Source organism: Ambystoma mexicanum, chromosome 9 (genome assembly GCF_040938575.1).
Source record: "Ambystoma mexicanum isolate Mex_15411 chromosome 9, UKY_AmexF1_1, whole genome shotgun sequence".
Taxonomy (NCBI): domain Eukaryota; kingdom Metazoa; phylum Chordata; class Amphibia; order Caudata; family Ambystomatidae; genus Ambystoma; species Ambystoma mexicanum.
Genome location: NC_090931.1, coordinates 954,527,389 through 954,539,917, shown reverse-complemented (window position 1 = coordinate 954,539,917; position 12,529 = coordinate 954,527,389). Strand labels below are relative to the sequence as shown.

At 44.6% G+C, this 12,529-nt stretch overlaps 1 protein-coding gene across 1 annotated transcript in view; it reads right to left on the bottom strand.

Moving 5' to 3' along the window:
- Positions 1-12,529, bottom strand: part of LOC138488826 (retinol dehydrogenase 7-like) — a 184,941-nt gene that overhangs the window by 26,556 nt on the left and 145,856 nt on the right. The gene's annotated exons all lie outside the window — the stretch shown is intronic.

Genomic DNA, 12,529 nt, shown 5'->3' with positions numbered 1-12,529 from the left:
ACAGAAGCGAAAAATAGAAAAAAAACAACCTTGTGCATCAAAGACAAAATGTGTCACGTGACTAGGGAAAAAAACTGAAAAGCAAGAGCAGATATTAGGGATAAACAAGAAAGAAGTTATCTGCTTTTTGGGCCTTCCAAAAAGCTAACAAAGTTGAAAGCAAAGGGGTAGAAAGGGCAAGGAATTCCAGCCACGAGGGGCGCAATGGAAAAGACCTGGGAAGAGTTTGTGGCATGTCTCAGATTTAGTCTACTTGTGAGGTCACGAGTATTTTGAGAATACCATTGAGTCCCGTTGTCAGAAGTTCAATATAATAACAGTATTTTATTTACGTACTGACTTCAGATGCAAACTGTAAAAATAATTACAACCACGATGACCGCTGAATGCCTTGAACCTAACATGGAGCCTGAGAAAGAACGAACTTCCACTGGAAACACTATCATGTCCACATAGTTTTAAACGCACTCTGCACTAAGTTCACAGACTGGGCATAACGTGGCTCCTAGCGAATAGCACCCAGGGCATAGGCAGGTGGGAAAAGGACAGAGAGAAAACTCACCAGTTGGAGTCGCTTATAAAAGATCATTTGTGTTTTTAGATAATACCGTTCAGTGAGAACGAACCACCTGAGGGTTTTGTGTTGCGGTAAAATTTGTCTCCAAATCAAGTTTAGAGCAACTTTTATTTATATTTGAGGTGTTCAGAGGTGCACTACATACCTTTTTCAATTTGATGTGTGTCATGTCACAAAATCAATATCCCCCAAAACCACTGGTGCTGGTAAAACAAGTGGCCAGAAGAAATGTTAAAATGGTCACAGTGCATCAGCGACCATCTATGGTGTTGTTCAAAAACTTGTGAGGGTTCCGTCCAGATTCTGGTTGAAAAGTGGCATTCAATGCTCAATCATAGCTCAAGCATACACCCATAGGTGGATAATGAGCATTTTCACAAGTGTGTACATGGACATTTGAGTGAAGAGCATGATCGCAAGAAAAAGTGATTGCTGCTGGGCTCCCTTCCTCACATAGCCCTTCAAAAGATTGCGCGACAAAACGCTCAACAGAGATTTTAGGGGCCTAACTGAATTTTGGCACACTGGTGATTTGGAGGTTTTCCATAATATGTGCCCAACGTACCAGCTGTACTTGCCCACAATGAGAAAGTTGGTAGTGAACAAGCTAATACAGGAGGTGCTTTTGGTATGCTTTGTTACACCATGGTGTTTACAAAAACAATGGGTGGTGTGATGAATCGGGTCAATTCGTCCCTTCTCCCCAGAGGGGAGCCACCGCCTGTGAGGCTAGGGTGGTGATCCCTCCTAGCGGTCTGGGCAAGTGGGACCTCATTGGGAATGATTCCCTTCTTGGGGACAAGGTCTCCCAGTTCGATAAGGACCTCCAAATCCGGAATACATAGCCTGCATACATGAGACTTGGAAAAACTGTTTTTACTCCTGTTTTGACTACACCAACCAGTGCCATTCCTTTCACCTCTTTTGCTTCAGGTAATGCTGGATTTTGTCTGAGCGCCACAGTCAAAGAAGAAGCACACTCCCTTTTTGTTTGTGCTGACGTACTGTGGAGGAACTGTGAATGGATAGGAAACTCCTACACAGGGAGTAGTGATTCCTATAGAGAGGTGAGCCTCAACCACAGAGCCTGAGATATCATAGAGGGTGAGCCAAATGCTAGCCGGATGCCAGAAGGCTGGCGTCATGTCTGATCGAGATGCCCAGGTCGGAGGAAGAGGTGGAGACGGAGATGCACCCGTTTCCTTAAGTGGTGCGATCACAGAGAAGCCGTGGTGGGCCTGGAGCCCAGTAACCAAGGGTGAGACCTGATCGCAGAGGACAGCCAGGATCTCTAAGCTCTACGCCAGAAGGACGTTAGCTGCAGAGACAAGCAGCAAAAGGGTAGCAAACGCTCCCACAGAGAGACTATTACTGAGAGGTCCGAACACTTTGAATCAAGGCTGGAGGCGCAATGAGGTTATGGGATCCTGAGAAACCCGAATGGACACACGCCCTATGTGAATCAAATTCCCCCGCTTGATCTCTCCAATCCCAGTCTCAATCTCTTCTGTCTATTCCGTACCCTCCCTGTGCTCAATCCCATTTTAATTCCTTCTCTCTCTCTTGGCTCCTCTCCACTGCAATGCACTCTCTCTCTTCCCCAACTCTCTTATCCTCTCTTCCGCTCAGGCCTTAAGGCGCACCTGATTTCCCTGTAATTTTTGGTCCTTTTGCCATTTTATCATTTAATTTGACGTAAAGCGCTCAATAAATTCAAGAGTTAATGCATAAAACCCAGAGCTCTGCACATTATCTGTTTCATGAGTGTGCTTAATATTAACACCAAGTGGTGTCAGGTTGGGAAAATCTTGATGTTGTATCTGGGGTACCAAGAGTTTTGAGGAAAGGTACATACCAAGATCTACATGATGATATGGTTTTTTATGGTAAAGTGACTTATACAGTGCAAACCCACACCTTGTAAAAGACATCATGGTGCTATAACAGCAGAGCCCCACGCACAATGCTACCCAGCAGGAAATTAATGGGGGAACAGGAAGGTCTTCACACCTCGGCTGAATTGCAGGTGGTTGCTAATCAGTCACAGGGACAGAGGGAGGCCATTCCACAGTTTGACTGCCAGAACTGTGAACGGACGGTCGTCCCATCTTTCATATTTAAATTCCAGCAGAGATGACTGCAAAGCTCTGGCAGGGATGTAACGAAGAAATCTAGCGCTGAAAAAAGGAGGGCATTGATATCTGCAACTCAGATGAAACAGAAGCCTTGCAGAGGTCTTCTGGATAATCTGCAATCTGTGGATAGTTTGTTTGGGTAAACCCAGATAGCTTACAGTGCATAAATCAAGTTTACTAGACATGAATGCATTAAGCAGTTGAATCTTATGAGGGAATGAAAAGCAGTTAGGAAATCTCTTAAGGGAGCGAAGATGAAAAAAAACAGAAGCTGACTACAGAGGCCACTTGGCTCTCTAAAGAAAGGGAAGAGTCAAACAATACATCAAGATTTCTAGCCTTTGAAACAGGGATTGGGCCTTCTCCCAACTCTCCGGCAATATCAGGGCTAAATCAGGCTCTGGAGCCGAGTACTTTCCAGCTCATCCGATAGCTGAGCTGGTGGCAGGGGCGGGCATAACAACATTTCATTTTTTTTAGTGTTAGATTGGCAGCCATCCACCCACCAATCTGTTCCAGGCAAGCCTTCATATAACCTGCAGGATCACCCCACGACTCTCCAACCTGGAAGATCAGCTGGATATCGTCAGCATAGATATAAAACCTAGCACCAGGAGATCTAAATAGGTCAACGAGAGGTTTCCTATAGTGATTAAATAGAAGGCGCTTAAGGCTCACCCCCTTACGAACACCACAGGGGCCAGGTTTGGCCGATGATACAAAAGGTGGTAAAAACTACTGCCTGAGCCCTATTGCTAAGAAAAGAGGACAGCCAATCCAGTGTTTGAAAGCCGAGTTAGCAGGATTGACTGGTCGACTGTATTGAAAACGGCAGAGAGGACAATAATATTAAGCCCCCCCCCACCCATCAGCCAGACCATGAAGATAGTCAATCGCTGCCACAACTTTCAGTTCAGTACTACAGCCTGGTCTAAAGCCAAATTGTGTCTGATCTAGTAAGCCATGGGTTTCCACAAATGACTGGAGTTGAGATGCTGCAATTGCCTTCATCAACTTACTAGGGTACGGAGGTAACGGAATCGGGTGATAATTGGATAGTTGGGATGGATCCAATGTAGGTTTTTTAAGAAGCAGAGTCACTGCTGCTATCTTTAGTTGCCCTGGAACCGCTCCAGTGCTGAAAGAGCTATTAATCAGACAACAGAGATCAGGAACTCTCAAAGATCGAACATTCTTTAGTATCCATCCCGGACAAGCATCGAATGGGGACCCTGATGGGTGGGCAGGTACTCATCACCTCCAATAGATATGGCTCAGAGAATCAAAGGCAACCTACTGTTACGTGAGGGGAGCAGTCAGGGGCTAGTAGGCAAACAGCACCAGGGGTAATGGAAATGCCCCTTTCAATTGGATTTTAGAGATTTTATCCCTAAACAAATTGAGCCAGACTGTCACATAAATTCTGTGAAGGAACGAAGTTCCGGTTTATTGATGTCAGGGAAGGCAGTTCAGACAGCACTTTAAAGAGTTTTTGAGCGATATTAGGACTAGAGAAATTAACAAGTGTTGCCTGTTGAGCCTGGGGATCATAGTTCTTCCTCCATGCTCGCTCAGACTATTTAATGTCCTCCTAGGAGGAGAGCAGAAAACCACGCATTGCACTCCCTATTCTTTTTTCCTAGTTTTCAGTTAGTAGCTGGAGTCAAGAAATGTACAGCAAAGACAATCTTTGCATAACATTTCTCTAGCATCTGTATTGGATCAGAGCACATTCCTGAGGATACGGATCCTTTCAGGAACAAAGCCAAGGTATCTTGGGTCATATTGTCCCACGTATGCAGGACTGTACTTGGATTGCCAGACGGCGCGTGAACAAGGCAGATGAAGGAGCAAATAAAATGACAGCCCCAATGCCACTGACATTCTTAGGTCATCAAGATCTGCAATTATTGCTTGTCCAAGACAGCATCCTTCTGCAGGAATTGTAGAAGCTGAACCATCCCCATTTGTTCTAAGATAGGACGACAGTCTGTCAGAAGGCATTCCAGAAATTGAAAGGGCTCTATGTGAAGCATTTTACCTGTGATGACGGTATTATATATGGGAATTGTTTGTTCAAGCATTTGCATCTAGTCCTGGGTTAGGGACTGCTTTGGCTCAGTTGAATGGCATAAGTAACAGGTAGACCATGGCATTCAGTCATTCAGAGTTTTCTTCCACAAATGTTGGACTGCAATAGAGAGGGAGTTATTTGCTATTGTATGGGCCTTAATAAATCAGTCCCTTTCCTATTGGATCACAGTTCTGGGTTAGGGCCGACCCCAGACTATGGAACTAGTGCATAGTTATGCATGGAGGGAACTCAAAATACTGTGTTCTGCTATCTTTGTTCGAGAGTTCAATTTCACAAGTAAGGCGAAGTAAGAAAAATACCACAGGTGAATGGCTGGACATTCCATGAAGTACATCCAATCCAAACATTAAATGTGTCACTCTGTAACTAAATACTCTATAATGTCTATATTTTGGATGCCTGCAAGTGAAAGGAAAGTCCTGAGCTGTAGAGCCCCTTTTCCTTTTCCTTTTTGAGTACCTGGGTGAGTGACTAAGAAAGTATAATGATGTGAGCCCTGTAGATTTCTCTTAATCATATTTGTTTTATGAGACATACATTTTGATGGCACCTATTCATAGTTTTCTGGAAAAAGTTGCTGTCTGGAAGAATGCGCAATACATTCAGGACTGCCATTATGAGGGATGGTTTTAGTTGGGTTGCAGCCATAGTTCAGGAAGGATGCTCTGCTGTGCGACACCATTTTGTTTGGTGTTACAAATCCCTCTTTGTAACTATTCAGCTTGTCTTTAACATTCCCCAACTGATTGTTATTAACCGGCATTCATTATTTTCCTTAAAGTTTGACAGCATCTCAATAAAAGCTACTTATTGGGCTTGTCTGAAATTGGAGCCCTTTCCCTCCTTTTGCCATAATGCATAGACCACATCAAAACCCAGAGGCAATTCGAGTTTTACATGAAAGATACATCTCATTCTAACTGGTGCATTTTAATGTATACATTTCATTTGAATGCATAAATGTCCCATGCCCATAAATAGAGCTGGCTCAGGGCAGTGGTCAATAGAATCAATGTGTTAGTACAGGATAGTCAGAAGTTGCTTCACAGATTCCAGGGTTGGACCATTCTGTGTTCCAACTTCTTAACACAGAGTAGGTAGACCTCTCTGCTAAAGGCAAGAACATCTGCTTCCATCACTACCTATCAGAAGCTTCCTGATGTCTCACAAAAGTCCTAGTGAGTTTCCCTCAAAGGACTTGCTGCTGCCTGTGACTCCACCGCTGAATGCTGAAGGTACTGGCACATTTAGGGAACTGGAGAGATTCAACCAATGTTGAAAATCACTAAGAATCCTGTCCTGAAGCATGGAAACTCCTCCTCTGTTGTTCTTAAATAATGAATCTTATATTATGCACTTAAATCCAGAGACCAGTCTCTAAGCGCAAGACCAGGATTCCAACCTGTGTTGCTCTGCATTGTCTTGTTGCCCCTGAGCTATCCTCCCGGCCCTTGGTGCTGTTTCTTTCTTCTACCAAGGACCTTCAGGCCACTCTGTAGGGACATGCACTAATGGTCCCCTGAGGAGGCCCATGAAAGCCTGTAGGGTTGCACCCATTGGAAACCATTGTACCCAGAGCCCTCTAGGTGAACTCCCATGAATGAGAGTCACATGGCACTGGAAAAAAAAAGCAAATGTATGTATTTATTTTTATTATTAAATATGTGCAGGCATACACTTAGTCTCAGGGTGATACTCACCGTGTTTTTAGTTGTCAAGTCGCTTGTCTATAACTACTGCTTTTGTGTCTGCCCAAAAGTAATAAATAATGTTCCACGCAGAAAGGCGGTTTTGGTTTTTCCTGGATTATTAGATCCAGCAATTAATGTCAATCCGATAAAAGGTAAACATTTAGGGCCAGATTCAAAGAAATAATGTTTTCCTATGGGATTACGCCATTATAAAACGCTCCTGTCAATCAGGCCCTTTAAGATAGGATGAATGTAATAGTTCCAAATCCTATATTGAGGCCTCCCTTGGTCCTCCGCCTACCCCCACCTGCGAAGCTAAGAACCTCTCTTTGACTCCACCCTTTCCTTCCCCGCCCACATCTCTGAGGTCTCTAAAAAGTCAAACTTCCTACTGCACCTCCTTAGAGGTACTGTGCCTTTCCTCTCCTTCCCCCAGAAGCTCATGGTATCCCAAGCTCTGGTTCTCTCTAGGTTGGACTATTGTAACAGCCTCTTTCTAAATCTACCTGCCTCTACTCTCCGCCCTCTGCAACTAATCCAGAACAGGACTGCAAGACATGTCCTTGGCCTCAAGCCCTGGGATCGTATCTCTCCAGCTCTGAAATCTCTCCATTGGCTCCCAGTGGATGCAAGGATACATTTCAAAACCCTCTGCATTGTCCACAAGGCTTTCTGGGGGCTTGGGTCGAAAATACCTTCAGCTATCCCTCCGCAAGTACCTCCCCTCTCGAGCTCTTCGCTCTTCTACCTCTAACTCCCACAGGGTCAGTCATTTTTCAAAGAAACGAGCTGGGGGGAGATCTCTGTCTTCGGCTGGGGCCTCCCTGTGGAACAGCCTCCCTGCCATTCTAAAACTTGAGGAGCACCATCTCGGGTTCTGGAAGCACCTCAAGACCTTCCTCTTTTCTTCTGCCTTCGCTCCCCCTCTCCCTTGATGATCTGTTTTCTCTTAGCACTGTGCACCGGGCCACCCTCTGTCCTCCGGGCCCAGGTACCTGCTCAATCTGCCACCCTCATGCACTGCCTCCGGGCCACCCCTTGCACTGGGGTCTGTATCTGTACCCATACAGCCCCCTCCCTATTTCTTTCTGCACTTATCAGACCTACCCTGTCTGCTGCCTTAAACCTAGCACTTGCAAATTGCTGGCTGCACTACCACTGTTTGTTGCATTCATTATTATTTATTTATTATTATTTATCTGTTTCTCCTCTGCTTTGCACTTTCCACTTCTCTCCCCTTCAATGCACTTTTCCCCTCCCCCTCTCCCATGCACTTGCGCATTCTCAATGTCACTGGGCCTAGTAAGATCGCCATTTTGTTCTCCCCTGTTCCCCTCCCTTGCCTTGTCACGCTCTGAAACACATGTGTAGAAGCACAATAGAAATAAAATATCAATATCAATAAGTAGGCTATTTTTACAAGGCCAATCCATTAAAATACTATATTTTTTGTATGATTTCAGGATTTTGAAACACTGTTCGGTTCCTTAGTGAGCAAGATTGTGAAAAAGATTAGGTGAGTCATGTTAGGGAGAATTCTCAAAAATATGCGAATTCCCTTCACCTTAGAGACCCCTAGCAGCTTTGCTGGATTTTAAGGACTTGATTTTGTTTATCTGGAGAGAGTGTGACCCTTTTTCCCACTCTCTCATGTATTTTGAGATGTGTTTTACCTCTGGGTTTTCTTGGTTATGGAGTCTAACCAACTCCATAGGCAGCATCTGCAATTGTGTCACACGGCACCCTCAGTGCAGTGACACAGGGAAGCGTGTTAGGCTTTTCCCAAGGTTTAACTACCTTCTCTCGGATAAACTATTGTATCCCAGAGTAAGTAAAGTGAAATTGACTTTAGTAGTCTTTTAAATTCCTAGACCCAGCACATCCTATCTTACAATAGAGTACTAGAGGGGTTACTTAGTATCCCCTGTGTCTAGATACTCATGTAGCAGTCAAATGCTACTCTTTCCTCTCAGAATGGCTGGTGGCAGTGGTTTTACAATGAACTAGCAGGATTTTTCCCGACTGCAAACTATTTGTAGCTCTGGTAACGTTAAATTGCGTCTGAGCCCCCTTTGTTAAAGCAGATCCTAGTCTTCATTTTTCGCCATTTCTTTGTGGAAAGGTCTTTCTAGAGTTTTTCTCTGCGCGCCAAACCAGGTTTGGTCTCTTTGTTCATTCACCATTGGCGAGCTTCAGGAGTGAAGACTGCCTCTTGCGCCCGAGTGTCTGGGGTGGGCAGGAAGTGAGGGAGTTGCCCGAAACTCCCTGTGCTTAGTATCCTAGGAGACCCAAACGCAGTCTGTGGTGATTGGCTGGCTGACTGTCCGGCAAGGACAGCCACCCTGCTGGGTGAGTGACAGCTAGGCTGGAATGAATGGGAGATAACTGAATAAAAGGCGAGTCTCTTGGCTTGAAAGGCAGAGTCGACCACTGGTTGAAGTAACCGAAGAAGAGCTTGAAGAGGACGACTGCTGCAACTCCTGGACCGTTGGTTTGCCCGGTGAAGCCCTGCTGCAGGTCCGAATCGCCAATTTTGTATTGACAGAGAAGCCCTGCAAAGGATGACTTCTGCCTTTCAGTTGGTGGGACCCTCAACTCCGAAGTAAACCACCTGGACACCCATCTCCGAGCTGGTTGAATTTCCTCAGAGATGCTGCAGGAAACTGTAAGACCAGGGAGAGGGACACCAGTTTGTGTGTTTTGCTGACAGCCACCAGAATTGAAGTTTGCCAGTTGAAAGCTTTTTGACCAGTCCCAGTGCAGTGCAGGAGTCCCCCGATGTCCTCACTCTTGTTCCCACGACTGAGGCCCAAGAACAGCGAGATCTGCAGGAACTGCCAAGAACAGAAGTCACCAGCTGCCTCTTTTTCTTCATTGTAAGGTACTGTGAAATAAGACTGAGAGAAATTACCTCTCCCGGTGAAAGTGCTTGAAACTTTTGCAACTCGCAGGCCTAATCAGCTTGTGACCCAACATGTGATTCTTCTTGTTACAAACTACTTCTGAGAACTTGTGCAGAGACTTTACTGTTTACTTAGCAGAACCGTTTTATCCTATCCAAGACTTTAGCCCATTGTCTTTGGCCTAGCCTATTGAATTGGATTGACTCTTCTGGTGAACTCAAAGTATTTGCACTGTCTAAGAATAATTGAGTCTTTTATGTTCTGATAACCTTTACCTTTTACTCCTCTTGAAAAGTATTGAAGTATATTTGTGTGTTATTATATAATTGCCTCCTTCTAATGAATGTTTTATAACTGACTGATAAATAAATTAATAAGTATTTATCCAAGAAAACCTTGAGTGTAAGAGTTTATTTGAACACCTGTGATTGTAGACCTATGTGTAACATCATTACTGCTCACATTCCCCTCTTGAGATAAGCCTGGCTGCTCAGCCCCGCTACCCAAACTGTTTAATGCATACTTATACCAAAGGTTGGTTTGCTTACACCTGTAGTCATAGTTGTGTGTAGTGTTCCCAAAGGGTACTGCATACAAACCTTGCCTAACACTGGTGGCAGGCGGTGAGGATAAATTGTAGAGTTGTTACATTGAGAGTTCTGCTTTACTTTTGTTCAAATAGTAACAGTCACATGGCTAAGCACCACTAGAAAAGCAATTGTAACATGCAAGATATGGATAACCTCAGACAGGAACCCCTGATCATTCTAACAGTAGAGCAATTGAAAGAAATGTGTAAGGTCAGGAATCTCGCTGTTAAAGGAAAGACACATTAATTGATAGAAAGTTTGTTGAATCATCAAAACCTGAGTAGTAGGCCTGTCACACACACACCTGCTATCTCAGAAAATGTGGAAAATGTTGATGAGGATGATAATGATTCAACATCTTCTAATGTTATTGAAGAGTCAGAAGAGTTAGAGGAGTCTCAGGATGTGAGCCCCTCTTTACCTCAACAACCTCTTAGGCCTCAACCTTTAGCCACAGGGACCCTACCAGGTCCAGTATTGAGTCCAGAACTTGTCTCTCTTGAAAAAATGAGACTTGAGATAGAGTTCAAAAGATTACAACTCCAACCTGAAAACAAACAGCATGATCTCAAACTAAGGGAAATGGAATTGCAAAATGCTCTTGAAATGAAGAAATTGTCTCTTGAAAATGTTTCTATCCCACAGTCTTCTAGGTCTTCAAGTCCTAAGATACCTTGCAAGCCTAAGGAAGCTGTGAGTATGTATGAGGTAAAGCTTGATATTTTGGATTGGTTGGGTGCTTTTGAATATAACTATGGGATTCAGAGTTTCACAGGGAATCAGTTGATTCCTTGGCTTTTGTCTAGGCTCCCCCAGGTTGCAACTGATGCTGTAATGGAGGTGGGGGAACTTGAAAGATTGGAGTATGAAAATGTGAAGCTAGCTTAAATATCTAGATTTGGGAAAACTCCTTCCCAGTACCTTAAGAGGTTTAGGATCCTCAAAAAGACTGATGGTACCACTTGGGCTACCTGGGTGTGTGAATGTTTGATAAACTTAGATGGTTGGGTTAAGGGTTACAGAGTGAACTCTTTTGAAAGAATGAGAAATCTGTTTTTGTTGGAATCTATTTTTGATGCTGAAACAGCATTTGGTTGACTCTAAAGAGATTGAACCCAAGAAGCTAGCAAAAGCTGCTGACTTGTGGGTTGCCAACAGGGCTACTCATAAGGATTCTGGGGCCACTCATAAAAAGGATCAAGGGAAGCAGCAAAAGAATGATGACAAAGAGAATTCTAAAACCTCCAATCCAAAAGAGGGCCACAAACAGAAAAAGGATAAGCCACATTGGAAATCAGGTCAGTCTAGCGAGACCTCTGGTGACAAACCAGAAGGAGGTCAGCAGAAGCCCCCATTTGTCAAAACATTTGGAAAATGTTATGCTTGTGGGTCAACTGACCATGTGAAAGGGGATCCCAGACGCAAGGGTAAACCTTCAGGGGTCCACACTGCCTCCTTAGCCTTCATCCCTGAGGGAGAAGTACATATAGCAAGTGGAAACTTTCAGATACTGCCTGTTGACCCCATTGGAGTCTATGCCAGTGTTTCTTTAGTGTCCCTGGGTCTGTGCGAACAGCCGAATTTAGATGTCTATAAATCTATACCAGATAACACAAAAGAATACTAAAAGGACAGTGTACTTGTAAATGGTCAGGAGACCCCTGCATTAGAGACACTGGGGCCAGCATAACAGTGGTGGATGAAACCTTTTTCAAACCTGAGGAAGTTGCTAAGGCACCCAAAGGCCTCACTACGCTTGATGGAGGTCCTGTCCAAATGCTTCCAAGACTACCAGCTATCATCCAGTGCAACAATATGACTGTAAGAATAACCGTCAGTGTACACAGTGAGGTGCCTAGGAGAGTCCTGCTGGAGAATGACTTAAACTCTTGGAGTTGTATCAAGCACCCCCAGGCCTCCCAGTAAAAGGAAACAGGAGCAGACAAGGAAGGCCAGAGAGCTCTACTTAGGTGACTCTCAAGAAGTTGTTACAGGAGATTCTATAACACCCAGTCCAAAGGAAATACCAACTTCTATTTCCAGGGAAAAGGAGACAAAGGGGAAACCCAAGGTCTCAGGAAACAAGAAAGATAGCACTCCTGTGCATCAAACCAGGACATCCCCGAGAGGACTGTCCAAAGTCACACCTGTGACTACTCCACCAGCTGAGGCTGAGTGTGAGAAACAACCAGGAGAGGTTGAATCAGCTGCTGAAGATTCGGAGCTGGAAGAAGACCTTGCCCCTGTTGGAGATCTGGATCCTAAAGACCATCCTGAGCTGCAGTCTTTACTGGCAGAAGGTGGCCCCTTTAGGGCAGACTTCAGCAGAGGTCAAAGAGAGTGTCCTACTCTTGGAGGACTTTGCCAACAGGCAGCTTCCCAGCTGGATGGGCAAGAGCCTGGGAAGCACAGGTTGTACTGGGAATATGGCCTCTTCTACAGTGAACCTACTGAGTCTATCCCAGGGGACTACAGGAGACTTGCAGTTCCTCAGGAGATAAGACACCAGTTTCTACAGTTATCCCATGAGATTCCTTC